At 33.8% G+C, this 12,267-nt stretch overlaps 1 protein-coding gene across 1 annotated transcript in view; it reads right to left on the reverse strand.

The window, feature by feature from the left end:
* Positions 1-12,267, reverse strand: part of LOC128556374 (uncharacterized) — a 130,905-nt gene that overhangs the window by 40,429 nt on the left and 78,209 nt on the right. The window lies entirely within an intron of this gene.

The raw sequence follows: 12,267 nt of genomic DNA on the forward strand, positions 1-12,267 counted from the left end.
GGAAGACCCCAGGTGCCCTTCCGTGTATTATTTCATCACAGTTTGATTGAGTATTCGTGACAAGAAATGAAATGTGCGCAAATTCTTCTGACCCTTATGACCTCTAACATCGTCTTTAGTGAAATTGTTATACATACAGATTGCTTCTTAAAGGACCAGAAAATAATATATAACAACACTACGCACGTACAGGGGACACGTTATACGGCCGCCACGCGGCACCTTAAGCACTTGCTGTTGTGATAGTAAATGAAATTTATAAGAAGATCTTTTGGAATCACAGAATGCAAATAAGCAATATAAAGGCCAACACCGTTTGTCTGAATACGGTCATGGGGTGTAATAAATCGTGCAATATACCTATGGAAGCTGTTTTTGTATATGAATACAGAGTAAAAAATACCATAACATAATGTTTATGAATACGTTATTGCTCGCATGTATACGACGAAACATGGAATATATGATTGTATAGAGTGTTTCTACACTATTTTAAATACAAATATCCAGGTATTTTCTGTAGAAAGTTGATTACTTAAGAATGCATTTCGAATAAAAGGATCCTTTCACAAAAAGGCCAAGTTTATCTGGTTCTGAAAGTGAATGTCTTAACATGTCATCTAATTTGATTATTTGCAAGCGACACTTGTCACATAAAAGGGTTCAAAACTGCATAAATCACTCATAATCATTGCCTGAAAAAGACCAAATTACATGAAAAGATATCGAAGAAAGTAAAAACAGAATTTATGGAAGCAATGCACAGATGTATTTTAACTTCCTAAGCTGAAATATGAAATCAAACTGACATCGACAGTCTTGACGGTACTGGCTATAGATAACTATCAAACAAACAATTATACACTTAATACAGTCCTTAATCAATCACTTTGACATTTTAATTCTGATCTTATGTGTCAAGTACTTGCACATCCTTATAAACTTTCCATAACCTCTCGCAGATAATTAGATTTGAAATAAACGAGCTGTTAAGTTGGAAACTTTAACTAAAAGAAAACAAATAAAACTTTGACTATACAATACAGATAAGATATATTTACACTTATAACTTTCTAGTAATTTCCGCATAGCTAGAAACTTCACATATATTAAATTAAATATATCTGTAACCAAATTACCCACAACCTCCCAACGATGTATGGTGTGTCAAACGTTTTAATTTACAAGTCATAAAATATCTGTATTGTCAGGAATGAATTTTTTTACCTAGAACTGACTTATTTGATATCAGAAATACATGCAAAATATATTTATAATATTCAAGTCTACAAGTTAATTATTTTCATCCGGAAGGTCTTAGATTCATGTGGCACAAACAACAATACAGACAAATATTTCTAAAGATTCAGTTATATGACTTTTTATCGCTAATGAAAGTGCTCTTTACATAAAGAGTATATAAGAATAAAATTTGAAAGAATATGAGCTATTTCTGTATCTTACATGCGTTGCTGAATAATTTGTTATATTTGGAAGTTGCTGTTACAATTAAATAACATCAGAGCAAGTCTTGAGTATTTAACAAATTTCTCCATATAAATAAAAATTCTAAGTGTCCGGATTTAAATAATACTCCTAGTGTACTGAGTGTGCCTGACTGAAATTAACAGTTTTACTGCCGAGTTAGGACTGATTTCTAATTAAACTGTTGATTTCCCGATACACTGAAGATGACATAAAGTGCGTGAGAATTGACTTACCGAATATTAGTGTGAACTTCTAAATAAATGTGTCCACATACTTGTCACTCGATTGTTGGTTGTGAATAACAAAACCACAAGGTCAGTATCCTTAAAATTTCTCAAATTATCATTCTATTCTCATGGAATATTAAGGCTGGCTAATAAGGATGTTTAAATCGTATAATTATTTCAACCAGTATTGAAAGTATAAAGTATTAAATAGTGCAAATCGATTAATATCCTATCATAACTTCTACTGGTCGTGGGTTAAGAAGTGATGTTAAGGAAACTTTTATACAAATAGGCTCTTAAGGTCGCTGACTTCAAATCACTTGCCCCTCGTCGATTTGGGTTCGAGCCTCACTCGGGGCGTTGAAATCTTCATGTGAGGAAGCCATCCAGCTGGTTCTACACAGGTGCCCGTTCGTGATGAAATAATGCACAGAGGGGCATCCTCAAATGAAAGAATGTTTTATACCCTATTAACTATGCCGATGTTATGTAGATAAACATTTATAACCTGCAGGAATGCCATAAAATGATATCTAAATTTACTTTTGCGTTGTTCCATTCATTCGGGCTCGGATACTTGTGTTCTTTTTAGCATAGCCTGTCAATTTGATTGAATTGATTTTGACGTTTGCATCGAATGCTGTGACACAGATACATTAAAGAAATTGGAAACTTATCATAGCATACTTATTCAACTTCATTCAAAAGTCCCTTCGAAGTAAATGCTTTTCAAGCTATTTTCCTGTGTTATAACCCTTAGTGTGAGTGTGAGATCAGCACAAAATATTTATGATTCATAGTCAACAATTCAATCTATTTTATATTTGTTTATTTCATTGTATTAATACATAACTGTATTTCAAATAAAAAGATTTTAGCTCCGCTATTCGGAGAATAGGGGGGCTATTCTTCTCGCCCCGGCGTCGGCGTTGGCGTCGGCGTCGATTTGACCTTTCTTGGTTAAAGTTTTTCGGCAACCTTTGTTTTTCTATCATATCTTTGTTACTGTTGCTTGTATCTTACTGTAACTTCACATAAACATTATCCAGCATACAATCAAAGTATGTGCAGGGGCTGGGCCTATTATACCTAAGGTCAAGGTCACCAAGCTGTTATACTTAGGTTAGTTTTTAAGGTTAAAGTTTTTCGGCAACCTTTGTTTTTCTTTCATATTTTTGTTACTATAGCTGATATCTTACTGTTACTTCACATATACAATGTCAAGCATACAGACAATGTATGTGCAGGGGCTGGTTTCATTATACCTAAGGTCAAGGTCACCAAGGTGTTATACTTAGGTTATATCTTTGTTACTATTGCTTATATCTTACTGTAACTTCACATAAACATTGTCCAGCATACAAACAAAGTATTTGCAGGGGCTGGGCCTATTATATCGAAGGTCAAGGTCACCAAGGTGTAATACTTGAAATTATTTTCATATTAATTTTTCGAAAACTTCGTTTATAGACATATCTTTGGTACTTTAAAAGATAATGACTTGAAATAAAAAACAAATCTCTATAATCACCATGTGCATGTGTGGGTACAATTTCCATAACTCTAATTGTATTTTTGACATAATTATGCCCCTTTCATACTTAAAATTTTTTGGCAATCTTTGCTTACTCGATATAACTTTAGTATAATATAAGATAATGACTTGAAACTTAAAATGTATCTTTATCTTTATCATCATCATCTGCATGTGTGGTAACAATGCCCATAACTCTGATTTGTATTTTTGATCAAATCATGCCCCTTTCATACTTAAATTTTTTGACAAAACTTTGTTTTCTGGACATAACTTTGGTACTGTATAAGATAATGACTTGAAACTCAAAGTATATCTTTACCATCATCATCTGTACCCCTTCCATACTTGACCTTTAACGCCTCAGAGTAGTAGGGTCCTGTTATATCTAGGTGTATCTTCCTTTTAAAGTAGAGGTCTCATATTGAGACATCAATTCATTTTACTATCAAATCGCCGAATAGTGGAGCGCGCTGTCTTGCGGACAGCTCTTGTTTGTTATACATGTAACATTATCTGTAAATGTAAGATACTTAGAGGGGCACTCCGTGGCCGAGTGGTTAAGGTCGCTGACTTCAAATCACTTGCCCATCATCGATGTGGGTTCGAGCCTCACTCGGGACGTTGAATTCTTCATGTGAGGAAGCCACCAAGCTGGCTTACGGAAGGTCGGTGGTTCTACCCAGATACCTGCTCGTGATGAAATAATGCGCGGAGGGTTCACCTGCCCTGGGGTCTTCCTCCACCATCAAAGCCGGAAAGTCGCCGTATAACCTATAACTGTGTCTGTGCGACGTTAAACCAAAGAAAATATATAAAAACTTATTCGGATGTGTTGTTATTTTTACATATATCTGGAATAAACTATTTGGTGTATCATAAAGCACGTGTCTTACTTAATGTGATACATATATTTAGATTGTGTTCGTGGTCTTATATCTAAATATTTTTCTGTCTGAAACGGTTCTTGTTAAAAACTTTTTCACAGTTCTGTTGATATTGCTTCTCATAAAATACATAATTCATTTCCAGCAGTGGTCTTAATTACATTTAAACTGAAACATTCTCACCAGATAACATGTCATTCAAATGTGAGTAACCATCCCCTTGATGATTGTTCTTCTTGCCTTTTCTTACACCTACTACCACATGATCATACTTTGAGTCTCCATTATCTTCATAAACATTTATTTCTGAGGTGGTTTTCCACTTACATTTCTGCAACTTGTAATATTCGATTGTCAGACTCCTCTATCGTTTCAATTATTTGCTTTGAAACATTTACTCTTGAAACTCGTGAATATGCAGTACTGGTTGATTCCGAGTAGAGGTTTCCTCGATATATGACTGTTTTCTGATATGTGTGAATAAGTTGTATCCTTGAATTAACTTCGGTTTAATCTCTAAGTGACTGTAGGCATGCATGTTTTCTGACATGATATTTTGCTCTGGGTTATCTGTTTTTTAGTGTCGTAACAACTCTTAAGATCTTTTGGCTGTTGATATTCAGATGCATGGACGCTTGTGTAGTCTGTTGTTTCAGTTCCAGTGGTGAAGCATGTATTGGCTTGATTTACAAAAGCCGCACTTATTTCCTTCCTGGAATCCAGAACTGTTTTAGGACGTCTACTTCTAGATGAGACAAAGAAAAAAAAATGTGATATAAACTTGCTACTTAATGCATATAAAGTTGATATTTTATAGAGTTTTATGTAAGTTTCAAACATATTCCAATTAATTAAAGTGTACTATATGCGATCGTGATTATAAAAACTTCACCCCTAGAAAAACAGGCTTGAATTAGTAACTGTTGTACCATCGTCTATGAAACAATCACGGTAATAACTTTGCCAAAACAAATCATTGATAGTTATACCGTTTTCGCAGTGTAAGTGGAACAAATGAGTCAATTCTTTTCAATTTTGCGGCGTACGCCGTTTCGCCGCGAGCAATAAGAGATACAATAATATTATCAAACACTTTTGGTACGAATGTTTTAATAGCTTTGTAATACGCGCCTTATACTGTTTAAAATTGATCGTCACTATGCCTCAGTGTGATTTACACACCACTATATTTTTGAAGAAACTGAAACAATATAGAAGTTTTACGAAGAAAAGTATTATTAAATATTGACTGTCAAGCTCAAACGATTATATTCTGTTAAAACCTGTTTATTCTCAACAAAACTATTAAATCACATCGTAAGTTAATGTACAGTTCCTTAAATTTGTGCAAGTATTCCTGACTAATTGTCTGAACGTGCAAATTCATAACGATTAAAATCAAAATTAAAACCTCTTTTATCCATACCAGGAGCTAACAGTTCCAATGTGGATGTCCTGCTAGTTCGCATTGTTGCAGATGATTACGCTGTCATATTTGATACTATTCGTGTTTGTGTTGCTTCTGTTGTCGGTTGATCTGACATAAAATATGTTTGTATTTATTTATTTACGTTTAAATCATACCTAAAGATTCAATCAAGTATATCACACAAGAAACTGTTTTCCACACTTTCAGACTTTATATATCACACACAAATCAGTAGAAACACATTTTGTAATCTTAAGATTAAGTGACCGGTATTGCCCTCCATTTATTTGTATTTTATGTGTGTTTTTTTGTTTTTTTTTGTTTTTTGTTGTTTTTTTTTTTTTTGTTTTCTTTTTTTTTTTCTTTTTTTTTTGTGATGCGTAAACTGATTAATGAGGAAGGTACTACTGGTAATACTGGCTTTGGTAGAAATGTATACTTAACTTTGCCTTGCTTTCAAACAAGATTTGATCAGGTTGTTATTTTCTATATGTTTTCATATACATTATGTAGCCATTGCTATACGAAGCTGCATATACAAAAGGAAGTTTGTACTGTATCTAAGATAAAGATACTAAGTTCTGTTTTTATACAAATAATTTCTAAAAGCTCTTTCGGCCACGGGATGTGAGCATGATAATATTGATTGATGTTTTCATTATAATTTTGTCTATTAATGATTAATCTATGCTAGGCAGTACTGGACAATTTCTAACTACCTTTTAAACAGTATGGTACATTTCCATTCCAAAAGCATTGTTCACTCAAAGCAAAGAAGTAACAGTTTATCTTCATGTTTAAAAATGATTAAAAATAAAATGCAATAAAAATGTGTCCTTGGACACAAAAGAAGCATAAAATGTTCCTCAGCAAACATTTCCACTCATCAACATCAGCTCTGAACAGCATGAAAACAACACAAGCATCACGGCGAAGCAACACAACCAGGATTTCTGGAACAAGATGCATTTGTTCACTCGTATATATGAACTGAGCACTGCTCAATAAAAAAATCGTCATTCATTTCAAATTTGGTAATGCGACGAATTATTAGTGCAAATGTGTTTTCAATTGTTAACTGGAAATTTTGACAATATACTTTGCTTTTATTTAAAGGTAGTGTGATCGCAAACGTGATTTTGCGCCCAACAGGTTGCGCCGTTGTCATGCACCGGACTTGAAAAAAGTTCAAAACAATATTTTGATTTCCTAATCGTAATCGTAATATCATATAAATGTTAAAAAACTATAAATGTTAAAAGCTTTCTTGAAAATAGACATAGTATATGCGTATGTAAAACATTACAGTCGCCCTGAAGAAAATTATTTATTTATATTATCGCTTTTTTATTCAGACAGCCTTAGTGTTTAATAATATATCATATTTCATCGCAATATGTTATTTCGAAATGAAGTTATTGCGTCTAAATCATCGGCACCGTTGACTTTGTCATCAACAGCCCTGAATACAATCACAAACTGTAACTCTATAAAAACTTCATCTGTACAGATTTTAGCCGGAACAAGTTATAAACTTAATTTATTGTAGGTAAGAGAGCTATTCCCTAACTGTGGTAACGGCGGACGTGGCCTTGACCAAAGCTGCATTAAATATAATATCGGCTTTGTATACGACTTTCAAATCTAGTTTAATGCAACATCTTGTTTTCTATTTTTAATAACACCGGCATCTGCCTTGACAGCAAATGCAAAACTTAATAAAAGTCTACTGTATGCCAAGTTTGGTGGCAATGAACATGTTAATATTCACTGCAAAATTCCCATTTAACGCCGACCGGCCGCCTGTCTATCAACCCAGACAACGACATTCCCCAGTATAACAATGAGCTAGAAGACCGTTCAGTTTTCAGAAAACACCCATTAACAACTTAATTCTAGGTATTCAAAAATGATTTTATCTACACATAGTCATTAATGTTTTGTTCCAGTACACTTAATCCAACGTAGAAAAATAAATCATACTTTATTTATACAGTCTATTGCTGATTATTCCGACATATCTGTTTTAATGTCTAATGATGATATTAACACCATAAATTATACCAAATTGAAAAGCAAAGACAACCAAAGCGAAGGTAGAAAGGCGATTTCCAAGATCATCTTCAGGCTTGTTTTCTTTTTTCTAAGCATAACACTATCCTCGTGAAAAATATGCCAACAATATGCTTAAAAACTACTACAGTGTACTATGAAACAAACAACTTTTAAAAGTAATCAAGAATAATTAAAAGTATATTTAAAAGTTCCAAGAAAGGTTTTATTAACGTTTTGACTCATAAAAAGACATTTTCTGTCAAAATGTGGGCAGTTAATTGATATAGATTGCAACAGCATAAGTAAAGAGAAACGCACTAAACAAACCATAGTTTACGATGTACACTGTTTGTTATGACACACTCATACATATACCTTTGTCAGCAAGATTATTGCGACATGTTTTTACTAGAAAATGTGATAATAAAATTTCATACACAGTCCAATGCTTGCATAGTCTTTACAGTGAAAACCAAAGCAAAACATTACATTAATTATGCGTTTGTACGACAGAGGTATGCCACAAACAATTACCATAAAATGACATAGGTACTATATTTTGCATCAGCTGTATTCACTGATTATTTTCCTAATAATTAACTGTCATGCAGTGCTTCATACGATTACTTTTGACATTATCTAGCCATTAACTTTCAATATTTTCTTGATTTAATTTAGTTTTGTTTCTATGTTTGTCGTAATTAGCCGTACAAATGTCCGGTGGTCAGCTGGTCTAACACATATTCCTGGAATCTGTAATAGCACTCAGTTGTTTTCATGTAATAAGACATAACCTGGAACCAAAGATGGAGAATAATTTCTTTAAACGTAAGATAAGTAAGACAAGACAGAACCTACTCTGTACCCTGAATTTGCACCACAGGTACAGGAAATTCGTACTGTACTCATGATATATAATAACCATAATTGTCTTTTAAAGATAATTATGTAAAAATGTTGATGCAAATAATTGCCTTCTAACTAAATTTGATTCGGACTTTGTTTTCCTCATTTCTTTTGAATCTACTTCAAAAAATAATTCATAACAAAGTTGTCTTATTTTCAGTTATTTATCCCCCGCCAAAGGCGAAGGGGATATTAGAAATGCTCTCCGTCCGTGCGTGCGTGCGTGCGTCCGTCCGCAACAATCTTTGTCCGGAGCATAACTTCAAAAGTACTGGAGGGATTTTCTTCAAACTTCATACACTGATAGAACACATTGGGAGGAAGTGCAGTGTGCAAGAACAATAACTCTACCTTGCCTATTTTTTTAGTTATTCTCCTTTATCTTATTTTCTTAAAAAATTTTGTCCGGAGCATAACTCCAAAAGTACTGGAGGGATTTTCTTCAAACTTCATACACTGATAGAACACATTGGGAGGAAGTGCAATGTGCAAGAACAATAACCCTACCTTGCCTATTTTTTGAGTTATTCTCCTTTACCTTATTTTCTTAAAAAATTTTGTCCGGAGCATAACTCCAAAAGTACTGGAGGGATTTTCTTCAAACTTCATACACTGATAGAACACAATGGGAGGAAGTGCAGTGTGCAAGAACAATAACTCTATCTTGCCTATTTTTTGAGTTATTCCCCTTTATCTTATTTTCTTAAAAAATTTTGTCCGGAGCATAACTCCAAAAGTACTGGAGGAATTTTCTTCAAACTTCATACACTGATAGAACACATTGGGAGGAAGTGCAATGTGCAAAAACAATAACTCTACCTTGCCTATTTTTTGAGTTATTCCCCTTTATCATATTTCCTTAAAAAAGTTTGTCCAGAGCACATCTTTTTCATGCATGGAGGGATTCTGATACATCTTGGCACAAATGTTCACCACCATGAGGCGGAGTGTCATGTACAAGAACCAGGTCCCTAGGTCTAAGGTCTAAGGTCAAGGTCACACTTAGAGGTCAAAGGATACAAGAATGAAAACCTTGTCCGGAGCATTTCTTCTTCATGCATAGAGGGATTTTGATATAACTTGGCACAAATGTTCACCACCACGAGACAGTGTCATGCGCAAGATCCAGGTCCCTATGTCTAAGGTCAAGGTCATACTTAGAGGCCAAAGGTCAGATACAAGAATGACTTTGTCCGGAGCATTTCTTCTTCATGCATGGAGGGATTTTGATGTAACTTGGCACAATTATACACCATCATAAGATGAAGTGTCATGCGCAGTTCCCTTCTTTAGAATTACTTCCCTTTGTTGTTACTTTAAATAGCTTTTATTGTAACTTTTTCATTACTAGTCGTAGGGAAAAATCGAGACCACTTTTCTGTAGTACAACATGCATGCTACATCCAATTTTGAGGTGTATTTTGACCAATCTCTACCTGGTAAAGATTTTTGTGTGGACTTACAATTTTTTTTTTTTTTTTTAAGATTAACTTCCCTTGGTTGTTACTATAAATAAGTTATATTGTAACATTTTTATAAACTGACCGTAGGGAAAAAACAAGACCACTTTTCTGTGGTACAACATGGATGTTACTTTCCAATTTTAGGTGTATTTTAAGATTTCTCTACCTGGTAAGAAGTTTTTTTGTGGACTTAGAAAAACAAAAGACTTACAATGATTACTAAACAACCACAAAATTAAAATTCCATTTTCAAATACAGCTGCTAGAGTAAAGAAATTTGCTGTGACGGGCGTATATTGTGACATTCTGGCACTCTTGTTCCCTGTTAGCTTTCCATTCCTTCTTTTTACAGTAGCCATATAGAAAAACATCATAGCTATACTGTTCATGAAAATTAATAAAATTTAGCAGTAAACCACCTCCCCACTGACTTATTCTTTCTTCCACATCTTTAAAACCCCTGATGCGGACCAAAACTAAACGGTTCTTCAAAGCTTTCCCCAAAATAAATACTTTCAGGCACTAACTTGCCAGGAACTTTAGCCTTCAATTATAATATGCCCGGCGGGGGGATTGGCCATGTCTAACATGACTCTTGTTTTAATTTGATAAACAGGATATATACCATCTTCATTTCCTGCTAACCAAACAGGAAAATAGATACTAAGTTGAGTTAACATGCATGTATGATCCCGCTGTTTACCAAATTTAATTATTCAGCTGAAATTGAGTTGATGCTGATCTTTAGTTATAAGATAAGAATTTGTTTGTTGCGGAACCAGTGTATCCAGCTCATTGCAAGTATTAATCTACTCACCGCAGATCACTGACATCTTCCTCATATAAACTCTAAGGAGGACGAATGGGCATAGCACATATTTATATATCTACGTAAATATGCCTTGTTATAGTTCAACGTCAATTAGTGAGGCGTGACTCATCCCCTATCGTCGGTGTTTACCGCTGTATTGTTATGAGCTACAAGTTCAGACACGCCTCGATGCATAAAGTTGATGTATTAACAAAACGCGATAACTGTGGCCTTTATTTACTAATACCGGATCAACCCATAACAATGAAATAGGAAATCAGGTGGAAAAAATATATGACAAATATCTTATATCGCAAAACAAATGTAAGTAGTGGCGTGGTCTAGTGGCTAACACGTATGATTTGTAAGCTTGCGGCGCTGGTTCGAATACAGTACGAGTTACTTTTTTTTATTTTCCAGCATGTTTTTACCTGGAGAAGGAATACAGGTAAAACGATTTGTATCATGATTTGTATCATGATTTTCTCGTGCACTTATACTGAATACTTATTGACATTTTTCAAAGGATCTCATATTAGAAAAGACATTGAATCTATTAGCATTGCAAAATGAATAAAGAAAAATATTGCAAGGAAAATGAAAACAAAGTTGCGATCATTAAAAACATAATGAAGGTTTATAATTTCTTATGCTTAAAACATATCTATAAAGACGATATAAAAAGGCCTGCAAAAATAGAATAAGTAAAAATCATTTTTAAAAAAATGTGCTCGAACCTACACCATACAAACATAAAAAGATTAGAGGTCCTACACACTATCCACTACACTACAAGTCTGTTATAGTATATAGCGCATCGTATTCTAGAGTTAAGAATAATACAATATACAAACTATAACCTCTTATCGGAAAATACACCTGCTTTACCTGTTTTTGGACTTTACCAAGTACCGTTAAAATGAAATTATCGCGATCCATTAATATAATATAAAATATATTGCAAGTTTTCAGTCTTGGAAATATTTCCTATTACAGCGAAAGAGTGGTGTTGCATAATATTTTAAACATTAGCTGAAATAAAAATATAACTATTTACATACTAACCTGAAGAATAAAAATGATGATATGAACTGGTTAGGGCAATATCCTGATTTAGAGGAAAACACTTGAATTATTTAAATGTGTTAATTAGTGTCATAAATAAATGTAGTCAAAGAGAACTTCATTGAATTCACTTATGTGTCCCATTTAGCAGTTATACTGTCAATGATTGAGTCATTGTTAGTGCATATGCTTACCAAGTATGGAAATGTACAACAATATTAACAAAATAGCATTTGTATTGAATACATGCACCCACCTTTTTCATTCAGAACAAAGTCCTTCAAAACAACAACTAATGATGAATGGGGGATACACCCCCACATTGTTGACATAATGACGTTTAAGTGTGCACACTTAAACAATAGAAAGACTGACATACGTGTGTCAAGGGTGACACACGTG

This window comes from Mercenaria mercenaria, chromosome 4 (genome assembly GCF_021730395.1).
Source record: "Mercenaria mercenaria strain notata chromosome 4, MADL_Memer_1, whole genome shotgun sequence".
Classification (NCBI taxonomy): domain Eukaryota; kingdom Metazoa; phylum Mollusca; class Bivalvia; order Venerida; family Veneridae; genus Mercenaria; species Mercenaria mercenaria.